General features: G+C 43.0%; 1 pseudogene; it reads left to right on the forward strand.

Annotated features, from left to right (window-relative positions):
• The first annotated feature begins 23,079 nt into the window (after positions 1-23,079).
• LOC136543381 (zinc finger BED domain-containing protein RICESLEEPER 2-like) lies at positions 23,080-24,237 on the forward strand (annotated as a pseudogene).
• The last annotated feature ends 1,547 nt before the right edge of the window (positions 24,238-25,784 follow it).

A 25,784-nucleotide genomic window follows, 5' to 3' on the forward strand; every position in this document is an offset into this window, starting at 1 on the left:
CAAGTTTGGGATATATCTCCAAGTCAAACTAGTTTAACCTTGACCGAGTTTATACTTTTTTGAGCGAAGACCGAGTTTATACTTGATAGGATTGCAACCGGCAGTGTTGAGTCGGGCAACACTACCGATTCAGTACTTGAGCCGGCAGTGCTATGTCAATCATCACTGCCGGTGTTTGGTGACCAGGCAATGATCTCTTTTTTGCATTTTGTTATTTTATAATTTATTTTATATTTTTGTGTGGTACTCTATATTTGCTATGTAGACTAGATTCACATAGATCACAAATCCATCAAGATTTATATTACAAATGTTACGGTTACATTGAAAAAGTATTTATCAAAGATGAAGACATTATCACAAATCTATCTAGATCCCTATTACAATAGTCTCTCGAGGTCCTCTTTATCATATGATATACCTTGAACTTCTTGGGCCGTGCCATGAAGAATAGCCCCTTTTTACTCAATATCTCGTCCAAGGTGAAGCCTGCTAACGCATCTTAGAATTCTCTGATCTCGGGGTCTAACAGCCGGCGATGGCCAAGTTTAGATTATTAATATTTATAGCTCAAACTAAGTTTAGATTCCTTTGGCATGTATACGGATCACTTCATGCATGCTGTCAGATATTCTTGCTACGTACATGTTCTTTCCTGCTGTTAGTGAGACTACAGATTTGTACATGGTCAGCGAATATAATGTGTCTACCGTCACATCTCACATTTGTGACGATGACCATCTTTACACTTATCTTTTTTTTTTGAAACGGAAATGCAATTCCATTACTCTCTGTCTGCACGCTCGGCAGCAACAATGTTCAAGATACAATCTGGAGGATGAGCCATGATAGGGTCATCGGCCACCGAACACACACACCCAAGAGCAGCTAGATCATGTCCCACCCTACTGCATTTAGCCCTTGTTTAGTTCCAGGAATTTGGATTTTGGGGTTACTGTAGCACGTTCGTTTTTATTTGGCAAATAGTGTTCAAACATGGACTAATTAGGCTCAAAACGTTCGTCTCGCAATTTCCCACCAAACTGTGTAATTAGTTTTTCTTTTCATCTACATTTAATGCTCTATGCACGGGCCGCAAATATTCGATGTGACAGGTACTGTAGCAACTTTTTGGAAGTTGGGATGGAACTAAACAAGGGCTTAAAAAATAAGTGGCCTCCATCTTCGCCCTTCTCATTACAGACCACGCATCGATTATCGATATCCATTCCTCTGAACTCCAAATTAGACCGAGCAGGTGACTATTGTCAGCAGCTCTCCAAAGAAAGTGCTTTATTTTATTTGGGCAATCCATTTTCCAAATACGCTTCCATAAATCTTCCCCAGCAGCAATTGAGCCTGAGTGAGAAACCCCTTCATTGCGGCATTGTTTAGTAAGAAACTTCCTCCTACAGACCTTGTAGGCGCTTTTAACAGAGAAAATTCCTTTGTTATCATAATGCCACGCCAAAAAAATTTCCCTTCCTGTGTTGACCGCACTACTAGAGAACAGACTTTAGAACGATGTCCCAATTTAACATTAGCCTCAGCATTTTTTGCCCCCGGGACTAAAGGACCCTTTAGTTCCGGTTGGTAATACCAACCGGGACTAAAGCTTTTAGTCCCGGTTTGGGTGATGCCCCGGGAATAAAGATTAATCTTTAGTCCCGGTTTAGACCCCTAACCGGGACTAATTATCCCGGCCTATAATTCAGCTCATTTCTTTCTCCCCGAGCCCGAGCCATTGCATTCAAACTCACTGCCTCTGTTCTTCAGCTTGCTGTTGTTCTTGCTCTCTCCCCCTCCATTGGTGCTGCTCTTCGATTTTGGAGGTAAGAAACTTAATCCTCTTATGTTTTGTCAGTAGCTTATCTCATTTTGCGATGTAGATGCATGTGTAACTTTATATGTTGGACTTTATTATGATTTTATATGTCATTTTTAGCTTAAAATCACATGATGATTTGCATATATGTTTGGATAAACAAAAGTTAAATTAGTTCATCAAAATCACGCCTCGCTCGTCCTCGCTGGAGCACGCGCCATCCTCGTCCCCGGTGGCTTACGTGATCTTAGAATTAATTTTTCCATGAAATGAAAAACTTAGAAAATTGTTAGAAAATTGTAGAAAATCCGTACTAGTTGAACTTGCGGACCGTGTTCATCTCGGCGAGCATGTTCTCTGCCGAGCGGTAACGGACGTCAAGGAGGAGCTTTGATTCTACGAGGGAGAGCGGCAACGGTCGTGGAAGACCGTGTTTCCTTTCTCATAGAATCGGAGCTCTTCCTTGGCCAAGTACGGTGCTGTCCGGTGGAGAAATGCTCGCGAGATGATCACATAAGCAAGGTCAACTAGTACGGATGGTTATTTATTGAAACATGTGAAATCCGTACTAGTTTAGGTTAAATATATCATTTTAGAAAATATGAAATTTACACTAGTTTGCAAAAATAAGTATAGAAAGTAGATGACAACTGGTACCGGATCCTCGGCCTCTCGTTCGGTTGCGAAACGACTGAGGCCAGAACTCCTTCTCATTATCTGCGGCAAGTGTAAGCAGAAGATTGTGATGGAGTACCGAGTCAAGAGACAGGGACCCAACAAGGGTCATGTTTTCTACAAGTGCCCGGATCACGATGTGAGTTTCTTACGCATTTTTTATTTATGGCTAATTGACCTGCTTTTCTTGAATATTTTTGACTAAATATTTTTTGGCTTTAATTTCAGTGGGAGGGCAATGGATGCGATGGTTGGTACTGGGAGGAAGATTATGCTACATACGTGCAGAATTTGGGTGCGCTTGAGGTAGCGGCTGCTGCTGATGAGTCAGTGAGCCAGCAGAAGAAGCTTATTGATATTCAACAGAAGAATGATTTGTCTGTTTTAGTTGCGTACGATCACGAAATAATTATGTTACTGAAGTGCATTGTAGTTTTAGTTTGTTTAGTGATAGTTGGGATTGCTTACGTTGTAGCCAGGCTTAGTTAATTAATCAACCGTGTGTGTGTCATTTATGTTGTGTAATAAAATACTTAATTATGTTTAAGGTTTTCATAATTTGTCGTGTAATACAGATTATGTCACGCCATTGGATGTACAATGCCGATCGCCGCTCCCAAGACTTTATTGAGGGCTTGCACTATTTCTTAGGTGTGGCCGAGGCAAATAAGCGGGATGGTTTCATGTGCTGTCCATGTGCCCTATGTAAGAATTTAAAGGAATATTCAAGCTCAATGAGTCTTCATTCACATTTGCTTAAGTCAGGTTTCATGTCAAACTATATATGTTGGACTAAGCATGGAGAAAGCGGGGTAATGATGGAAGAAGGTGAAGGAGAAGATTTAGACATTGATGACATTATTGCTCAGTATGGTGCCTTTGATGATACTACAATGGGGGAGATGAAGAAGAGGTAGCGGTAGAAGATGATCTCGGTGATGCTCTTAGCGATGCCATTCGTGATGCACAACAAGAATTGGAAAGTGAAAAAGAGAAAGTTAAGTTCGAGCGCATGCTTGAGGATCATAGGAAGTTGCTATACCCGACGGCCGAAGAGGGGCAAAAAAAGCTGGGTACAACACTGGAATTGCTACAGTGGAAGGCAAAGAATGGTATATCCGACAAGGCATTTGGGAATTTATTGAACCTCATAAAGAAGATGCTTCCGAAGCCAAATGAATTGCCCACCACTACGTACGAAGCAAAAAGGTTGTCTGCCCATTGGGATTAAAAATCCAGAAGATACATGCATGTCCTAATGACTGCATCCTCTACCATGGCAATGAATACGAGAATTTGGATGAATGCCCGGTATGTAAAGCATCGCGGTATAAGATCAGGTGCGATGATCCTGGTGACGTCGAGGGTGAACAACGTCCTAGAAAGAAAATCCCTGCCAAGGTTATGTGGTATGCTCCTATAATACCATGCTTAAAACGTTTGTTCAGAAATAAAGACCATGCAAAGTTGTTGCGGTGGCATAAAGAAGACCGTAAGGTAGACAATATGCTGAGACACCCAGCTGATGGGTCATAGTGGAGAGCGATAGACAGGGAATTTCTAGAGTTTACAAATGAGGCTAGAAACTTAAGGTTCGCCTTAAGTACAGATGGTATGAATCCTTTTGGGGAGCAGAGCACTAGTCATAGCACTTGGCCAGTTACTCTATGTATCTACAACCTTCCTCCATGGTTATGCATGAAGCGGAAGTTCATTATGATGCTGATCCTCATCCAAGGTCCGAGGCAACCTGGCAACGACATTGATGTCTATCTGAAGCCATTAGTTGAAGAACTTCTAGTTTTATGGAACAAACCAGGTGTACGTGTCTGGGATGAGTACAAACAAGAACACTTTGACCTACGAGCAATGTTGTTCGTAACAATCAATGATTGGCCTGCTTTAAGTAATCTTTCAGGTCAGACAAACAAAGGATATAATGCATGCACACATTGTTTTGATGACCTTGACAGTATATATTTGAAAAGATGTCGAAAGGTCGTGTACCTTGGCCATCGTCGATTCCTTCCTTTGAATCACCAAGTAAGAAAGAAAGGTAAGCATTTTAAAGGTAAGCCAGACCACCGGAAGAAGCCTCATAACCGAACCGGGGAAGATGTACTCGCAATGGTCAAGGATATGAAAATAGTATTTGGAAAGGGACAAGGCAGCGAATCTGCTCCCAAAGATGCTAAGGGGCACGCACCCATGTGGAAGAAGAAGTCCATCTTTTGGGAGCTACCCTATTAGCAAGTCCTAGAGATCCGCAACGCAATCGACGTGATGCATCTGACAAAGAATCTTTGTGTGATCCTATTAGGATTCATGGGTGTGTACGAGAAGCCAAAGGATTCACTTGAAGCACGTCAGGACTTGCAGGGCATGAAAGAACGAGACAACCTTCATCTAGAGAAGACAGATGATGGACGTCATTACTTAAGTCCTGCTAGCTACACGCTTAGCAAAGAAGAGAGGGACAATATGTTCGAATGTCTAAGCAGCATCAAGGTCCCATCGGGATTCTCCTCCAATATAAAGGGTATAATAAATGTGCCAGATAAGAAATTCCTAAACTTAAAGTCCCACGACTGCCACGTGCTTATGACGCAATTGCTTCCAGTTGCTTTAAGAGGAATTCTACCTCCACATGTACGTCTAGCCACCGTGAAGCTATGTGCATTCCTCAATGCAATTTCTCAGAAGGCAATCAATCCAGTGGAACTAGCTACTCTACAGAATGATGTAGTTCAATGTCTTGTCAGCTTTGAGTTGGTGTTCCCTCCATCCTTCTTTAATATCATGACACACCTCCTAGTTCATTTGGTGAAGGAGATTAGTATTCTTGGACCTGTGTTCTTACATAACATGTTCCCCTTCGAGAGGTTTATGAGAGTCTTGAAGAAATATGTGAAAGTCCATTCTAAGCCTGAAGGAAGCATCGCCTAGGGCTATGGAATAGAGGAGGTCATTGAGTTCTGTGTTGACTTTATTCCTGACCTTGCCCCGATTGGCGTTCCCGAATTGCGACACGAGGGGAGACTCAGTGGTAAAGGAACTTTAGGGAAGAAAACATATATTGGTATGGAAGACGATTATTTCAATAAAGCACACTACACAGTTCTTCAGAACTCATCATTGGTGCATCCGTACATTGAGATACATAAGGAGTTCTTATGATCCAAGTTTCTAGGGAAGACTGAAGCTTGGATTAGGCGTCAGCACATGGAAAGTTTCAGTGGTTGGTTGCGAAAAGAATGTCAAGGCGATGACAATATTGATGAGCAACTGTATTTATTGGCTAGGCAACCATCATGGCATATCCTCATGTACTAAGGGTATGAGATAAATGGGAATACATTTTACACAGTTGCCCAAGATAAAAGGAGCACCAATCAAAATAGTGGTGTTCGCATAGATGGCACAGATCCAAATGGGAATATACAAACATATTATGGCCGCATAGAAGATATATGGGAACTAGACTACGCACCTAATTTTAAAGTCCCTTTGTTTCGGTGCCAATGGGTGAAGCTGACCGGAGGAGGGGTAACAGTCGACAAAGAGTATGGAATGACAACAGTGGACCTCAACAATATTGGGTACAAAGACGAACCATTCGTCCTTGCTGCCGATGTGAGTCAGGTGTTCTATGTGAAAGACATGTCTACAAAATCAAAGAGAGGAAAAAACGAAGACATTAACTCAATGATCAATGAGCCAAAGCGCCACATAGTTCTTTCTGGGAAAATAAATATAGTGGAAATTGAAGACAAGTCAGACATGTCAGAAGATTACGAAAGAAATGTCCGAATTCCACCCTTCATAGTGAAGAAAGATCCAAGCATCATGTTAAATGATGAAGACACTCCATGGTTACGACAAGATCATAACCAAGGGTCATACGTCAAGAAGAAATTCACTGTTGTGCCCGCATGATACAACGATGCATGTTTAATATATTATATTTTAGAGACGGATATTATGTAATATGTTATGACTTCACAATTGTTTTTTCATCTGAGGTCATTTAGTGTCTCATTTGAGCAAGTTTGACCAAGTTTGTTAAACTCAAAAAGATCTACAATTGTTGTTTTGGTGAACTTTCCATTTGAGAAAGTTTGGACGGTTCAAATTTGTGATTTTTAAATTTCAACGCCTACAAACTAGTTTTCGGGACCCTAGATTGTCTCAAATTGAAAAGTTTTGAATACCAAGTTTGTTAAGCTCATCAATATCTACAATCCTTATATAGGCCATTTTTTCATTTGAGAAAGCTTGAACAAAATATAGTTCAAATTTCACAAGTGTGTGACATAGTTTTAGAAAGTCTATATGAGATTCAAGAAGTTGTGACTAGTGTTTGATAAAAATCTCTCAAATGGGAAAATGAGCTATGTAACAATTGTAGATCTTGCTGAGATGATCAAACTTGGTATTCAGAGTTTTTTCATCTGAGGTCATTTAGTGTCTCATTTGAGCAAGTTTGACCAAGTCAAATTTGGTCAAATAAAAAAACAACACTTTGACTCTAGTATTATGAACTCTAAATGACTTCAAATTGAAAAGTTTTGAATACCAAGTTTGTTAAACTCAAAAAGATCTACAATTGTTGTTTTGGTCAACTTTCCATTTGAGAAAGTTTGGACGGTTCAAATTTATGATTTTTAAATTTCAACGCCTACAAACTAGTTTTCGGGATCCTAGATTGTCTCAAATTGAAAAGTTTTGAATACCAAGTTTGTTAAGCTCATCAATATCTACAATTCTTATATAGGCCATTTTTTCATTTGAGAAAGCTGTAAAACAAAATGTAGTTTAAATTTCACAAGTGTGTGACATAGTTTTAGAAAGTCTATATGAGATTCAAGAAGTTGTGACTAGTGTTTAATAAAAATTTCTCAAATGGGAAAATGAGCTATGTAACAATTATAGATCTTGCTGAGATGATCAAACTTGGTATTCAGAGTTTTTTCATCTGAGGTCATTTAGTGTCTCATTTGAGCAAGTTTGACCAAGTCAAATTTGGTCAAATGAAAAAACAATACTTTGACTCTAGTATTATGAACTCTAAATGACTTCAAATTGAAAAGTTTTGAATACCAAGTTTGTTAAACTCAAAAAGATCTACAATTGTTGTTTTGGTCAACTTTCCATTTGAGAAAGTTTGGACGGTTCAAATTTGTGATTTTTAAATTTCAACGCCTACAAACTAGTTTTCGGGACCCTAGATTGTCTCAAATTGAAAAGTTTTGAATACCAAGTTTGTTAAGCTCATCAATATCTACAATCCTTATATAGGCCATTTTTTCATTTGAGAAAGCTGTAAAACAAAAAATACTACATTTTCTTTATTTTTATAGGTTCAACAAAAATTTCCTATCAATTTTGGTCAAAAACCGAGACAAAATTGAAACATTGACGTTACAATAATATGATAATAAATTTCCTATCGAATAATATTAGTTTTATTAATTTTAAGTTACAAATATATTTTTGCATTAACAAAATACTTAGTATTAGTAACATTTATATTCTATATTCATAAAAGAAATTAAAAACTTTAGGTTACAAAATTTTCCTATTTACAATAAATAATTAGTTAATCAATAGTATTTTTTAAAATAAATATTGCAAAGTATTGAAGTTGCTATGGAATTAATTGATTAACCTAGTATTAAACAAAATCAAAATCCCAGGCCTTTCCAATTACGCTGGCGGGTTGCCAAAATTTTCAGGCCTTCAGTCCCGGCCCAGACCAAGAACCGGGACTAAAGGGTTGGCGGCAATTTCAGTGCCCGCCCAAAAATACCTTTAGCACCAGCCGGGACTAAAGGACATTTAGTCCCGGCTGGTAAGACCAACCGAGACTAAAGGTCCAACCCTTTAGTCCCGGTTGGTCTTACCAGTCGGGACTAAATGTCCTTTAGTCCCGGCTGGTGTTACCAGCCGGGACTAAAGGGTCCCGGCCTATATATATCGAACGTCTGTTCTGTTCATCTTCGATCTCGCCTCCGTCGCTCAGCCCCGCCCGGCCGCGCCATCCGCCGTCGTCGAGCTCGTCTGTGCCGCGCCGCCGTCGTCTACCCCCGCCCGGCCTCGCCATTCTCTCGGCCCGCAACGCCGCATCCCGTCTCCGCCGCCGCACCCGACCACACCCTCCGTCGCCGACGCTTCCCGCGCGCCCACCGTACGGCCTCCGTCGAGTACTCTGCTGCATGCTCTCGATCGGCCATGCTTTTTAGATTTTTTTTACAAAGTCTCGGCTGTATGTTAGATTAAAATGTATTAAATTTTAATTAGTAGTTTATTATTGTTAGTTTTTTAGTTATTTCTTAGGTAGTTTTTGATATATTAGATTAAATGTATTAAAATTTAATTAGTATTTTATTTAGATAGTTTTTTAGATAGTTTTTTATTATAGTTTTTGATATATGTTAGATTAAAATGTATTATCTATTACTAGTTTATCTAATTTCATGTTAGATTTATTTAATTGGATTTAGTAATTATATATTCTATATATCTCTCTATATATATTATATCTAGAGAGAGATTCTATATGTATACATATGTACTTAATTATTTCTATATGTATATATACATGTACTTATTTTCATGTGTTGAGAGAGAGAGAAAATTGTATCTAGAGAGACATTCTATGTGTATCACATGCATATCTAGAGATATAGACATATGCACTTATTTCTATGTGTTGAGAGAGAGAAAATATATTGTATCATTATATGTGTATATATATACATGTACTTATTTTCATGTTTTTGGATCGAAAGTGTTTTTGATTCGATTCCAAAGCCTATACCTTATTATTGTTTATCCTTATGAAATATTATGTGTTATTATATTTAATTGGATTTAGTAATTCTATATGTGTTATCACATGTACTTATGTTATATACCATAGTAATTCTATCTATGTGTTATCTTGAAGATACAAATGGCTGCTCCGGATGATAACTTGAGTGATGACATAATGGCGGATATTATCAACGCCGGCACCAATGTGGATGTAGATGACACGAGTCAGTACTTTGCTGATTATGAGGATATTCTGAATATGCCGGTGGTTGAAGATCAACAAATTGTTGCGCAAGAAAATACTGGCGAGGTATATTCGATTATCTATCATCTCTTATAGATGCATACGTACGTATATTTGTTGTTAATCGTTGTGTTTCTACTCATGTAGCCGGTCTCTGGATCTATATCAACCACCGACAAAAGTAGGAAAGTCCAAGGGCCAAAAAAGCCATTAGAGGGATGTTTCATAATATCAGAATTCAACACCAACACCGGCAAACCATTGGGACCACATGCTCAGACATATGTCAATCAATGTGGGTTCATTGTAAGGGATAGGATCCCAGTTAGTGCTCGTAAATGGAAGCAGAAGATATCCGCTCCTAATGTTAGTTTTGTATCTGATCGTGACAAGAACCTAGCTTGGAGAGATATCACTCAGCATTTCACATTACAAGCAGATGATGCTTTGAAGGAGCTAGTGAGGGATTGGACAATGAAGAAGATGGCAACATTGTTCCAGAGTTGGAAGAAGACATTGTATAAAAAGTTTATCTTGAAGAATGCTACAATTTACGTGTGAGATGATGAGAATAATCTTCTTCTCATACAGTGGTGTTTGCGGCAGGAACCAGGTAATAACTTGTGTGGATACTACGTTTGTGAATTTATCACTGCGCACATAAGAAGAACTCCTAAAGATGTCCTCAGAGTACGTATATATCAATTTTTTTTATTTATTTTTAAATGAATATATATATATATATATATATATGTATTAATACTTTTCCTTTTATTTCAAATGCAAGACTGAATGGTTGAAACGAAGGGTCATGCAAAAAGACCATCTGAAAGCAGTTCAGGAGTCAATAGCAGGATATCTTCTAGAAAAAGTGCTAAATCCCAACGGCGAGTTCTACTTTGATCCTAAGGAATAAATAATGTAAATTAAATGTTTATTGATATCGTTATTTTTTAGAACAAGATTATGAAAGTGTTGTATATATACATATATATATCTATAATATATATAGGTTCATACTTTATTCGAATATAATAATGCTCGAGATGAGAATTAGATGTAATTATATGCGTGCGTGTATTTATATTAGCAGCGTAGAATACGTACATAAAAACATATTATATATTAAACAAATATGTGTAACTGAACTGAAAACAAATTAAAAAAAAGAAAAAGAAAAGGAACCTTTAGTCCCGGTTGGGGTTACCAACCGGGACTAAAGGGTGCGGCCACGTTTGCTCGGCTGGAGGGCCTTTAGTCCCGGTTGGTAACACCAACCAGGACTAAAGGTCCCTCTTTAGTCCCGGCTCGATGACCCAGGACTAAAGGTGGCACCTTTCGTCCCGGGATCGTTGTCCTGGCGCGGTAACCGGGACTAAAGGCCGTTACCGCCCGGGACAACAAGTCCATTCTGTAGTAGTGCCGGTAACGCCAGAATCGCCCTCACATCATCGTCCCAAAACATATCCTGGACGAGTTGGATATCCCAATCTCCTGTAACAGGATTGATGAGATCGGAGACATACCGCAGTAAGCTGTTGCCCTTCGGAGTTATCGGCTTCCTGGTGTGCTCCTTTGGTAACCAGGGATCCATCCACATATCAATTCCATACCCATCACCAGTTCCCCAGACCATGCCCTCCTTCAAGACCGCAATGAGTTTGAAGTGAAGCTCAAGAAGATTAGAAGTGACAATGAGAAGGAATTTGACAACACAAACATAGAAGTCTATTGTGATAAAGTTGGGATCAAGCATGAGGTCTCCGCAACATATACTCCTCAACAAAATGGTGTAGTTGAGAGGAAGAACTGGACATTTATCACTCTTGCAAAAATAATGCTTGATGAGTACAACACCCCCGAAGCTCTATGGGTGGAAGCTATCAACACCGCTTGCTATGCATCCAACCGTCTATTCTTTCAAAAGTTCCTTGGCAAGACACCTTATGAGTTGCTCAATGGGAAGAAGCCAGACGTCTTCTTCTTTAGGGTGTTTGGTTGGAAATGCTACATCTACAAGAAGCGGCAATACCTAGGGAAGTTTCAAAGACGTTGTGATATTGGTTTTCTTGTTGGTTACTCATCAAAGTCCAAAGCATATAGAGTATTTAATCATGCCACCGGCTTGGTTGAAGAAACATATGATGTGGAATTTGATGAATCTAACGGCTCCCAAGGAGCACATGAGAATCTTGATGATGTAGGTGATGAACCATTGAGGGAGGCTATGAAGAACATTCCGGTTGGAGACATCAAGCCTAAAGATGATGAAGATGATGTACAAGCACTGTTCATCTAAACGGTCATTTAGCCCGTTTAAACATCGTGTAAACGCTACATGGTGGTGCGCCGTTTCCGTTTAATCACCCGTCTACCCCGTTTAATTGTCCGTTTAGCCCGTTTAATGGGACGTTTTGCCCGAATAATGGCTAAACGGTAGGTGACCAACTGTTTACCATTTAGCGTTTAGGAAAACACTGTGTACAAGTGATTGATCCACTTTCTTCATCAAGTGTGGTACAAGATGATGATAAATATGGGAGAGTAGAAAATAAAGACACCTATGTCTCCCATGATCAAATGGTGGTACAAGCACAAGATGTTGATGCTCCACAACCTCCTCCTCAAGTGGTCAATAGAAGAAATGCACCTCTACTACAAGGTCATCCACAAGATCTCATCATAGGGAGTCCATCAAAGAGTGTAATGACTCGCTCATAAAAACTTGCTTCATTTATTGCTCATCACTCTTTTGTCTCTTGCTATGAGCCTACCAAGGTAGAAGAAGCTCTTCAAGATCCGGATTGGATAAATGCCATGCATGAAGAGTTGAAAAACTTCACCTGCAATGAAGTTTGGACTCTTGAAGAGCGGCCAAAAGGAGCAAGAGTGATTGGAACAAAGTGAGTGTTCTGCAACAAGCAAGATGATCAAGGCATAGTTGTGAGGAACAAGGCAAGACTAGTTGCAAAGGGGTTCTCTCAAGTTGAAGGATTGGATTTTGGAGAGACCTTTGCACTGGTTGCAAGACTAGGAGCCATTCGTATCCTCCTTGCATATGCATCACATCATGAAATGAAACTATATCAAATGGATGTGAAAAGTGCATTTTAAATGGCTTTATTAATGAACTAGTCTATGTTGATCAACCTCCCGGGTTTGAAGACCCTAGATATCCTAATCATGTTTATAGGTTGTCCAAGGCATTATATGGGCTTAAGCAAGCCCCAAGAGCTTGGTATGAGCGCCTTCGGGACTTCCTCATTGAGAAGGGCTTCACCATCAGGAAGGTCGACAGCACACTATTCACCAAGAAGCTTGATAGGCGTATCTTCATTTGTCAAGTGTATGTTGATGATATCATCTTTGGATCATCAAATGAAGATTCTTGCAAAGAGTTTGGTGAATTGATGTCAAAGGAGTTCGAGATGTTAATGATTGGAGAGCTTACATTCTTTCTTGGTTTTCAAGTCAAACAAATGAGAGAAGGGATTTTCATCTCTCAAGAGAAATATATAAATGATCTTCTCAAGAGATTTAAGATGGATGAATATAAGCCAATCAAGACACCAATGCCAACTAATGGATATCTCGACCTAGATGAGAGAGGTAACACGGTTGATCAAACTATCTATCGCTCTATGATTGGTAACTTGTTATATTAACCGCATCTAGGCCCGACATCATGTTTAGTGTGTGTATGTGTGTAAGATTTCAAGCCAATCCTAAGGAAACTCATTTAATTGCCGTAAAAAGAATCCTTAGGTATCTTAAGCACACACCAAGCATTGGCCTTTGGTATCCTAAAGGAGCTAGATTTGAATTAATTGGCTATTCTGATTTGGATTATACCGGTTGCAAAGTTGATAGAAAAAGCACATCCGGAGGGTGCCATTTGCTTGGTAGATCACTTGTGTCTTGGTCCTCCAAGAATCAAAATAGTGTGCCATTGTCCACTGCCGAAGCGGAATACATTGCCGTGGGTGCTTGTTGTGCACAAATACTTTACATGAAACAAACTTTGCTAGACTATGGTGTAGTTCTAGATAAAGTACCTTTTTTGTGCGATAATGAAAGTGCGGTAAACTTGCAAATAATCCGGTTCAACACTCTCGCACCAAGCACATAGATATCCGTCATCACTTTCTTAGAGATCATGTTGCTAAAAATGATATATCATTAGAAGGTGTAAGGACCGAGGATCAATTGGCGGATATCTTCACTAAACCGCTAGATGAGGCGACTTTTTGTCGATTGCGGAATGAGCTCAATGTTCTTGATTTTAGTAACTTCACCAAAAATGAGCTTGTGTTGTCCCTTGCATTGCATTGTAATATACAACATGTTTAATTTTTGTAATGCATATAGAGCTTGTCTAACATGGTTAAGATAACCGCCGTAAAGTGTGTGAAGAAGCTTAACCTTGGATCAAACTTGACAAGCAACTAGATTTATCTTCAAGTATTGCATTGCATATGCATGAATGTTGTTTTATCATTTATCTTCAATTGCCCTCTTATTGCCTATTTTCATAAAAAGAATCATAGCCTAAGGTAAAATATTTTTGAAAAACATGGGGGTTTGAGAGAAGTTCCTCACATCAGTCCCAATTGGTGTTTATTTGGATCTTATTGGAGTTGAGACTTAATTGGGAACAGACAGCACGAAGGACCTTGAAGATTTGTTGGAAAAAGAGTGACTGGACGCTGCACCGAACTCTGATGTCCAGCGTCCGGTCAGTTCACAGAAGGTGAACCAGCTGCAAAGGAGTGACCGGACGCTAAAATAGTGTTCTCCCAGCATCCGGTCATATGGTGGCTCTACGTCCGGTCGATCGAAGACGAAGGAGACAGCTTGCACCGGACTCTGGCTGCATCCGGTCGGTGTCCACCAGACGCGTCCGGTCGTGATTCCAGGGGATTTGGACCTCTCTGGAATCGACCGGACGCTGGGTGGCAGTGTCTGGTCACTGCCACCGGAGCGTCCGGTCAGTAGAAAACGTGCGTGTTCTGGATTCTTTTCCTGTTTCCTTTTCTGACATGTGAGGGACCCCCATATAACCCTATTCACTGCCACGCCTCCGTTCTCGAGCTGCATCGCCATTGCGCCCTAGCCGCCGAGCTAGCCTCCGCCGCCGGCCGCCGCACCCCACACCACCGCTCCCTGCACTGCCCGTCGTGCCTCCGCGCCGCCCATCGCGCCTCCGTGCCTTCGTGCCCACGTTGCCGCTGCCGCCGCACCATGCCTCCACGTGTCGCCGCCCACACTGTGTCACGCCCGAGCCGCTATCGCCGCCGCGCACCGCGCGCCGCGCCAGCCACCCCACGTCTCCTATGACCAAGCCACCACCAAGCTCCATAGCCGCAGCCCCGCTCCCGTACAGTAGCCCTAGGCGCCGCCTCTGCAAGCTCATCGCGCAGCAAGCTCTGTCACTGAGCTCTTGCGGCCGAGCTGCCCTGCTTCACGCCAGCACCGCTATGAGCCTGTGCTACTCCACCATGCCTCCCCGCGTCCATGCGCTCTCGCTCATCAGCCGTTACGCCACCGTGCCCTAGCTCCCACGCCGTCGTGCCCTAGCTTCATCGCCATCAGTGCCCTAGCCACTGCCCTCCTCGCTGATTCATCGCAGTGCGTCACCAACCCTAACCTCCAATTGTTGACCTGGTGGTTCCCCGATCCGTTCCTCTTCTCGCTGTTTCACCGATTCGTCAGGTAGCAAGCCCTCGATTCAATTTCATACCTAATTGCTTGCTTTCTTAGGTTTTTGCATCTCTAGATGGATAATTAAGATTATTTGTATATCCTATCTATTCTATCATGTAGCGAGTCGGTGCCGTTGAGGTCCTTTTTGCAGTTGTCAGTCAACTCGGGGCCAAGCTCGAGAGTACGGATCGAGGTCAAGCCTTGGAAGTGACAGTTGACAGTTGTTTCTTGTCAGCGGCAGTTGTTCTTTTCAGATCCAACCTATGGTTTGCGTCAAGAATGTAGAGGTGGTCCCGGTGATGAGGATCCGAGACACCCACCTCGCTTGCCTACAGATCCAAAAGGCAAGGCGACGAAGAAACTTGCAACAAAGAAGCGGAAGTATCCAGATGCAGACACAGCTAGAGCAGCCGTAGTTGCAGAGGCCACAGAGTGTGCTGAGAGAGGAGGTGCTCGTAGTGGTGTTGTTATTGCAGATCAACTCTCTCCATCTACGAGGGCCGCACTAGAGTAGGTTGAGCGCTGTCATGGTGGTCCAGCTGGGACTGTCATGGTTGCGGGACGACAAGTTGTCTTGGATGAGAGTTAGCCTCAGGGGGAGTTATAGCAGGAGCCACAGGCAGCAGAGCAGACTCAGGAGGGTCAGCAGGCCAAGGAGACAGAGTAGGCACCTCAGCCACAGCTTCACCGCTCTGGTCATACCCATGCTCTAGTCACACCGAGGGCAGACACACAGCGGAGGGGTTCTCATCCACCACCTAGACCACAGGGTTCGCCTCCAATGACTCATCTAGATCTGAGGGCCACCACAGCCAAGCAGGTGCAACAGCTCAGATTTGTGGATTTTGAGTAGTGGTTTCCGCCGAGGTGAGATGAGCGTGCATCAGAGGGCTTCTACACACCACTGCAGGAGGACTTCTACAATGCATATCTTAACAGTGGAGCTATTTTTAGATCTCAGAGGGTGTGCAATATAGAGTCTATTGTTGTAGCAGCTGGAGAGCACATTCGCCCCTACCTTTCTTACCTGCTAGGGCTGACAGATTTACTTGGACGGACTGGCTTATATGTTCCATCTTGGTTCCGTCGGTTCTATGTTGCTCTCTAGATTGACCCACGGCACAGATTCATACACTTTGCATTAAGTGGCAGAGATTACAGGCAACGAGCACTAGGGTCAGAGAGATACTCAGGCTTTAGGAGTAGCCTGTCCGGCTACATGAGGTTTGCTATAGACAGACAGCGCCCCCCTAGACGTCCTCATGGTGGGATGGTGCCCCCTATAGATCTAGTCCGTCACTGCTTCACAGAGCCATTCGACGAGGGGTCTAGTAGGACACCCAGTGATCTCACTCCCACTGCTAGAGTGCTTGATGCCATTATGAGGAGGACACTGCTTCCGAGGATGGGGTATCACGAGGGCTTGACTCGCATACAGTTGTGGCTACTAAACTGTCTGATGCAGCAGACAGTGTTTGATATTTGGGATCTCCTTCTATCAGAGATGAAGATACTATTGCTGAGGGGTTTAGAGGTCACCGATAGTTGCCCTATGCCCACTAGATCACGTTTCTTATTCATAGGGCAGTTACAATGAGGCCGCTTGAGATGCTAGCTGAGTACAGTGGTGCTACGACAGAGTTCCCTGCATATAACCTGACTCAGATGATCCGCCATAGTACACCGAGTGCACCTAGCCAGCCGCGTCGTCGTCCAGAGGTGCCAGAGACTATAGCCCAGCAGGATGATACTATCAGGGGCATAGCAGCTATTGAAGAGGAGCAGCTTAACGCTCAGCAGGAGGGGATGGTCGAGAGCGACCCCAGCGACAGCTCAGATGAGGACTACCGCGATATCCCTTAGATGCCTCCTCGACGACATGATCATGAGGTCGGTAGCTCCAGTTTAGCTCCATCTGCACCGCAGATAGACCTCGCTCTACTTGCCATACTTGAGCGGATGAGGCAGGATTAGGCTCGCCAGGCTCAAGAGACCACCACTACTTTTGCACAGTTCTAGGCTCAACAGGATGAGTTTCAGCAGCAGCTTCCATGTAGTAGCAGCTCCTTGGATTTATGCAGCATGTAGTGACAACTATTGGGGTTCCACTGCCATAGTCTTCACCCCAGCTTGGTCAGCCTGCCTCCACTTCTATGACTCCAGCGTTATAACCTAGTGGGCTTCAGAGTCAGGGACAGCCACCAGCATAGTTTGCTTCACCTATAGAGTAGGTGTCCCAGTGGTTTGCTTCGCCCGTATTAGCCCTGCAGTTCACACCTCTCCAGATGAGCTTTACACTGGTTCAGACTTCCTCGCTGCTAGTGCCAGAGACTACAATGTCCAGGAGCCTTGGTGCATCTTTTAGTGAGTTGATAGGGCAGCCTACTCCGCCATATTTACATGTCCTAGGTCCTTCTATAGTTGCACCTATTACCGGGACTATAGAGACACTCCCTTCGTCAGTGGCATCATTTGAGCTAGCTGCTCTAGTCATACCTACGTAGTCTACAATAGCTCCAATTGTTGATCTGACCCAGACCGCTTCAGCATCGCTTCTAGCTACAGAGGGTCAGACAGCTCAGAGTTCTAGTTCAGATGATGATGGCACTCAGTTCTAGCTTGCTCCTCGTACCTCAGCGCCTGACTCATCCACTACAGCCCCACTGATCGACCCTTAGGTTTTGGTGTTTGACGCCAAAAGGGGAGAGGGATCGAGTATGTTAGTCTTAGGGGGAGCAACATATCTAGGGGGAGCTTAGTTTACTTAGACTATCTATTATATTTGGTTTTTATGTGTGATACACTATTATGCATTCGTCGTGTGTTTACTTTTATGCATTAAACTATATTTATGTGATAGTGATATCTACGTGATCGTGATATATGACATGTGTGCTCTCTACTTTGAATTATTTATATGTCATATCACTTGTGCTAAGCTCATTTGCTTTTGCTTCCACATTTTACTCTGATGCAAATGAGCTTTATTACTAGTACTCATGCTTATTTAATATCTTTTGAGTACATCATATTGGCTTGGGTCATATAAGTTTGCCTAACACTTTTGTTCTTATTGCCAAAAGCTTATATGAACCAAGCATGTCAAAAACCACAACTCCTTCTCATACTCGAGGTAGTATTGTCATCAATCACCAAAAAGGGGGAGATTGAAAGCATCTAGGCCCCTAGTTGGGTTTCAGTGATTAATGACAATACGTGATTACTATGACTAACGTGTGTTTTACAGAGGCAATTAAGTTAGGTCATGGTAATGAAGATCGATTGGGCTATCATGGTGGTCATGCCCCTACGATGGAAATCATTTCGGTTTTCAAAGGATGAACGACAAGGTTAAGGATGGACTAGTTCTAAGTGTCGATTGGAGTTGAAGAGACACTTAGAGTAGTTTAGGACTTTATTTTTCCTTTGGCCATACTATTAAGGGGGGTATGGATGGGTGGCATGACCTAGGTGAGTCTAGTAGGCTAAGTGTGGTGCACACTTGCTAAATCTAGCACTAGGTAGCTCCAAAATAGCCCTTAGATCCAATGGAGCAAACTTCATTCACGTATGATCGAGAGTTGGAAGTAAATGGAGGGTCAAATACTAATCGGACGCTAGCTCCGGTGTGACCAGACGCTGGCTAAGGGTTCGGTTAGTTCATTTGACCAAGGTGTTTTCGTCTGGTGCGACCGGACGCTGAGAGGTCAAGTGACCGAACGCTGAGGGCCAGCGTCTAGTAGACTCCAGTAAGGTTCCAGAGAGGGAAAATCATGACCGAACGCGTCTGGTCAGTGCTGACCGGACGCTGGCTAGCGTCCGGTCACACTTTAAACACTAGAGTTCGGGGTGAACTGACCGGCACGTCCGGTCAACATGACTGGAGCGTTCGATCACCCCGCAGAGGCACATAACGGTTCATTTTTCAGCCCATGTTATAAATACTTCCTCCATTCGTGTGTGGGGGTACTTTTGCTCATTTCAACAGCTGAGAAACATCCTTGAGAGTGCCAAGAAGAGCAAGGTCCTAGTGAGGTGATTGAGATTTGAGAATCCCAAAGAGAGCCCTCATTAGTGAGATCAAGAGTAGCAAAGTGTGCATCCACCCTTCTCATTAGGCTTATCATGGTCAAGTGAGAGTTTGTGCTTGTTACTCTTGGTGATCGCCATCACTTAGATGGCTTGGTGGTGATTGGGAGCTTGGTGATCATCCGGCGGTGCTTGTGGATGACCCAACTCAAGTTGTGAGCGGTTGTGGGTGATTCACCGCGACGGAGTGTCGAAGAATCAACCCATAGAGAGCACTTGATCCTTGCGCGGATCAAGGGGAGCTACACCCTTACGCGGGTGCTCCAATGAGGACTAGTGGGGAGTGACGACTCTTTGATACCTCGGCAAAACATCGCCGCGTTTCTCCTTCTCTCTTTACTTTGAGCAATTCAATTCTTGTCATTTATATTCCTATAATTGCCATGCTAGAGTAGGATTGAAACTTAGGGTGCTAAACTTTTGTGCGTTAGATCAATAGAAACACTTTCTAGGCACAAGGGGTTAATTGGGCTAACCATAGAGTTTAATTATTGCAAAGAAATTTAGAATTAGCCCAATTTATCCCCCTCTTGGGCATCTTGATCCTTTCATCATGATATCATACGTGGATGATGTGGTAAAAAAATAAGAAGGTTTCGCACAATCTGTCACGTACGATGTTTACAAACTGAAGTATCTCAAAGAAGAATAGTAGCGTTGAGAAGGATTCGGTAAGATTTGGAGTCGAAGTGATGGTCGAATTGGGGTTTGACTTCAAAACTTTTTGTATAGGCAATAGAGAACAAAGATTGTTTCATGTGAAATTTTAGTAATTTTTTGGATCCATTTGATAATTTTAATTTATTAAGTGCAATTATAGAATTTTAATCGATATAAATTGAATTTGAGCTATAACTGCATAAAATAATGGAATAATATTCCTAGAAAAATCAAATATATATTGTTGAGTGAATTTGAGAAGGTATTTTCAAAGCACATCGGAACAAATTGAGGAAAACACATATGGAAAAGAAGGAAAATGGAAAAAAAGTTTATCGAGTGCCCCTGATCTGGCTAGGACACTCGGTAAACCACTTCATCGGGCCCCACACAAGCACAGTAGTTTAGGGTTTGAAAATGAAAAAAAAACAAAATGGGTTTTCCGTGTGCCCACGATTTAACACTCGCCAAACCTCCCTCATATCCACCCCCGGCCACACACACACGCACACACTCACACACACATCCGCACCCACACACACACGCCATGTCACCGCTGTCCCGTGCCTACACCCCACCGCCGATGTCCCGTGCCTACGCCACGCCACGCCCTCCCATGCTCGCGCCACGCCACGCCGCCGCCGGCCCACGACACGCCCTGTGCCCTCGGTCGCCACTGGCCTCCCTTGCCCCACTGGCATCTCTTGCCCCACCGCCACCCCAGGACCCCGCCAGCGCCCCCTGGCTCTCCCTACGTTGGCCCCCGACACCTCAGTGGCTGGCACCCTCCCTCCTGTGGCCGGTGCGCTCGCTTCAGCGTAGGACCCTGCCTGTAAGGTTCGTCGGCATTTGTCCTCTTCCTCATCTGTGAATCAACATCACTAGTAGTAGCTATGGCCTGGGAATCCAGTGTTCAGGGGCCAAAAGAAAAACCTTGCAAATCATCTAGTGATTAGGAGTGCAAATCATATCTAGTGTTTAGGAGCTAGTGTTATAATTTGGTTATAATATGTTTTGTTTTATGTTATAATAGGTTACACGGCCGCCGCTCCCTGTCCCGTCCTGCCGCCGCCGTCCACCGCTTCGTGTCTTGCCCTCCCACTGCCCCACACCATGGACCTGCCATGGTTTTGCAAGGTATAACAAAAGTTGGCCATGCAGCCCGCGGCCCGTCGGCCCGTCCCATGGCCCGGCGTTTTGGCCCGGCACGGGCATGGCACGGCCCGAGGCACCAGGCTGTGCCGGGGCTGCCACCCCGGCCCATGGCATGGCACGGGCACGGCCCGGTGCAAAGAGGCAACCCGGTGCCCCAACGACTTCATTTGGCCCAGCAAGAGAGGCAGCCCACGAAGCCAGCCCACACCGTCGCATATATAAGCCGCTGCCCGCTGCCTCCCTCTCCATCCCTAACCCTAAGTCCTAATCCCCATTCCTCCCCCCCGCACCATCTGCTCTCGCTCTCTACCTCGCTCTCGCTCTCGCATTCACGATCCACCGCCACCACTGCTCTCCATCGACCATCGTTGTCCGTCCTCTCTGGCACCGATGACCTCACCGGCGCTCCTCCACCTCACACTGAGTTCGCTAACCCCGTCTCCTCCCTCCTTTTCCTCTCCTGTTTCCTCTCGCTCTCGCTCGGAATCAGTGAACCATGTGAGTTCATGTTCATGTCACTCCCTCCTCCCCCACCTCACCGTTGATTCTAATCCTCTGGCTGGCTCGCTGGCTTCTTCATCTCCGGCACCAGGCTCCGGGAAAGCAGGTTCATCACTTTCCCTAACCCTAGATCTGCTCTTCTCTGCTCTGTCTCTCTCTGATCTCTATCTCTCAAGTGTCATCTCTCACTCTTCTTCTTCTTTGCGTGTAGGTTGGTGCCTGACGCCGCGTCTTCCTCCTCTAGAGTAGACATGGCCAGGCCGCCAAAGCGCCCATTGAGGGATGGTGCTAGAGCTGTTGGAGGTCAAGGTCATGGACGGCTGTCTAGCTTGTCCGTGGGCGGTTGTGGTTCCGGCCTCGCAATGCGAGGGGAGGATCAGCATCCCCTTGGCGATGGCGAGGACCAGGCGCCGCACCCGGACGACGAGCTAGAAGTCAAGGACGACGACGACCTACGTGATGATGCAGCTGGTTTGTTCGGCATCGACCTCGGTGACGGCAACCAGCCCATCGATCTCGATGGCGACGATGGTGATGGTGGAGTTGAGGTCTCCACTGACACTCATGGTACCTCAACCACCTCTGGTAAGAAAGTTTCTACTATTTGGGATTACTTCCATGAGATTAAGGAGAATAAAATTCGAGTTGCTGCCATCTGTAAACATTGTCGGGCGTGATACACTGCTAGATCATCTGCTGGCACTAGCCATTTGAGATGGCACATGTATTCCTATATGAGAAAACGTAATCATGCTAGTATGGTCCAGTCTAAGCTTGCTCTGAATCCTGATGGTTTGAAAAATTGGGTGTATGATCCTATGCTTGCTCGCACTGAGTTGTGCCATTTGATTGCTAGGCTAGACCTTCCTTTAGGGATAGGTGAGACACAAGCTTGGGAGGATTACATTAAGCGTGCTCATAATCCTCTGTTCGAGAAGGTTTCTAGATAGACCACCACTAGAGATATGTGTAAACTTTTTGATGAACAACGTGCTATGCTTATGAAATCTGTGTTGCCTGCTGCATCTTCTATTTCTTTGGCATCTGATATTTGGTCTGGTAATGCTAAGGAGGATTATATTTCTGTTGTTGCTCATTATGTTAATGCAGATTGGGAGTTACAGAAAAAATTGTTGGTCTTAGGCTGATTGATGTTTCACATTCTGGTGAAAACATTGCTGATAGGATTTCTAGTGTGGTTGAGGAGTTTGGTTTGATTGACAAGGTTTTTTCTGTGTCTCTAGACAATGCTTCTGCTAATTCTAGGGCTTATGAGATTTTGCAACTTATGTTCTTTGGTTATTTGGGTTCTTATCTTGCACCTAAAAGAGATGATCCTAACAAGGTGCAGTACTTGCTTGTGCATCAATGCTATGCATGCCATATCATTAATCTGATTGTTAAATCTGGCATGAAGAGGTTGAAACCTTATACTGAAGATTTCAGAACTGCAATAAGTTTTTTAAATTCCTCTAATCAAAGAATTGCATTATTTAAGAACTATTGCACTGCTCAGGGTCTTAGACCTAGAAAGTTTGGCTTGGATATGGATGTTAGATGGAATTCTACTTATTTGATGCTCAAACACTTGCTGCCATACAAGGAAGTCTTTCATGTGTTCATTACCTCTAATTATGGTTCTACTTTGTTGACTGCACAGCATTGGTATGTTGCTAAACAAATAATGATATTCCTGTAACTCTTCTATAATTCCACTGTTGTCCTATCTGGTGTTTATTATCCCACAGCTCCACTTGTTTTGCACCATATGCTTGACATGGCTGAACATTTGCAAAATGCTGAAAGAGATGCTAATTTTAGAATGGTTGCTACTCCTATGAAGCTTAAATTCCTTAAATATTGGGAGAAAATCCCACTGATTTATTTATATGCATTCATTCTTGATCCTAGAGCTAAGATGAAAGGGTTCTTTAATGTGCTTGAATTGCTTGGTAAGGCAACTGGATGCATTTATAGTGTATACTATGGTGATGTGAAAGATGAATTGTATAGATTGTTTGCGAAGTATGAACAGAAATTCGGTGCAGTTAGGTCTCAGAGGGTTTTAGTGCCTTCAGCTCATACTGGTAAGACAAAACAGGCATGGGGAAGGATCTTTGGAGGTCCTGATGAATCCCCTGTCGGTTCCCCCTCATCTTCATCTACTCCATCTGCTGTTAGTGAGCTCAAAGCTTACTTGGATAGTGACCCTATCACATGTTATGAGGAATCCTTTGACATACTCCTCTGGTGGTGTGACCACAAGCTAACCTATCCAATCCTATCTATTATGGCTCGAGATATCATGTCTGTCCCTGTATCTACTGTCTCTTCCGAGTCTTGTTTTAGCTATACATCTAGGATACTCAAAGACCGGCGGCAGCGCTTGTTGCCTGAGCATGTGGAGATGCTCACCTGCATCAAGGACTGGGAGCAAGGTGCAAGAAGGGAACAACATACACCTGAGGACCTGGACCTAGAGGAGGTATTCAAGAACCTCTTCCTCGATGAACAAGGTGAAGGCAGTGGCACCGGCAGCGGCAGCGGCGGTACTGCTGGTGGTGGATAGAAGAAGAAGAAGAGAAGAGGAGAGGTAGTCACTCACTCAACTGAAACTTCCATATTGCTTCTTTACATTCAAGTTCACTAACATTGCTTGCTTCTGTACAATTTTGCAGGTACTTTTGGTGTGATAGAGTGAGACAGTGAGTCACTATGAATGTTGCCACTGATGTTGACAGTTGGCTATTGTAATAGGATATAACTTTTGCTGCTATGAACTCACTAAGTCACATTGTCACAATGACTTTGCCACTGATGTTGGCTATTGTAGTAGGATAGAAGAACTAAGACTTTGACACTTTAGAGCTGGCTGCACTCTTTTTTTCTTTCTAGGGTTTCTTACAAGGGTGAGTTTTACCTAGAAAGGTTTTTAATGAGGCAGCATTGCACAAAATAGTTCATCTTCATATAATGATATAATCTTGTCTTTTGTCCCTTGTCCTTGTGTTCTGAGTTGTGAGTTTGAGACTTGTGTCTTGTGATTGTGAAATGTGAATCCTGTGGTTTAGAATTATGAGAATATGAGTTTTGAATCTGATGTGAATCTGGTGGTTTTGAATCTCTGAGTTGTGAATCTGGTGATAAAATCATATTGAAAATGATCAAGTCCTTAAAGACTTAGTTATTTTTGCAGCCGAACTATGGGCCGGCACGGCCCGGTGAAAATGGTCGTGCCCAACGGGCGGCACGGCACGGCCAAACGGCCCACGGGCCGTGCCTTGGGCCGGAGGCCAGGCACGAGCACGTCATAGGCACGGCACGGCCGGCATGGTGGCCCGGTGAGGCACGACGCCGTGTCGGGCCGACACGGCCCGATGGCCATCTATACATGACACTTATCATGAACAAGTGTGATTTCTCATTTTAATCTTTGGCTAAAACTTGTAACCAGTCTTTCTCCCTCGTACTAACTCTAAATTTGATGATTTTTTCTTAAATTTTCTAAAATCATGCTCTATCAAGTTATTGTGTTCTTACTGCTATTATTTTGGCAATATTTTCATGTGACTTCATTTGAATAATTCAAATTTTGAATTTTAGAATATGACAACTTCAATCAAGATTTTGAAACACAAAATGATTTCAGCTGAAAAAATCATGAATATAAAGGTTGTAGAACTCATCAAGACTAGAACTTTTAATTTGATTATTTCTTCATCCGACAAAGTGGTAGTACACATTGATCACAAATTCATAAATCTCTCACATAGTTTATGAAACTATATGAGAGGTATGTCAATTTGTGAACAATGTGTACCACCAATTTGTCGGATGAAGAAATAGCCAAAATAAAAGTTATAGATCTTGATGAGTACTACAACTTTTATTTTCTTGACAATTTTAGGTCAAATCATTTAGTGTTTCAAAATATTGTTTGAAGTTGTCATTTCTTGAAATTCAAATTTTGAATTGTTTAAATTTAGTCACATGAAAAGATGACCAAAATAAAAGTTGTACATCTAGATGAATTCTACAACTTTGTTGTTTAAAACATTTTCATTTTAGATTATTTACTATCCTAAAATTCTATTCAAAGTTTTGAAATTCAAATTT

The sequence above is a fragment of the Miscanthus floridulus genome, chromosome 3 (assembly GCF_019320115.1).
Source record: "Miscanthus floridulus cultivar M001 chromosome 3, ASM1932011v1, whole genome shotgun sequence".
Lineage (NCBI taxonomy): Eukaryota > Viridiplantae > Streptophyta > Magnoliopsida > Poales > Poaceae > Miscanthus > Miscanthus floridulus.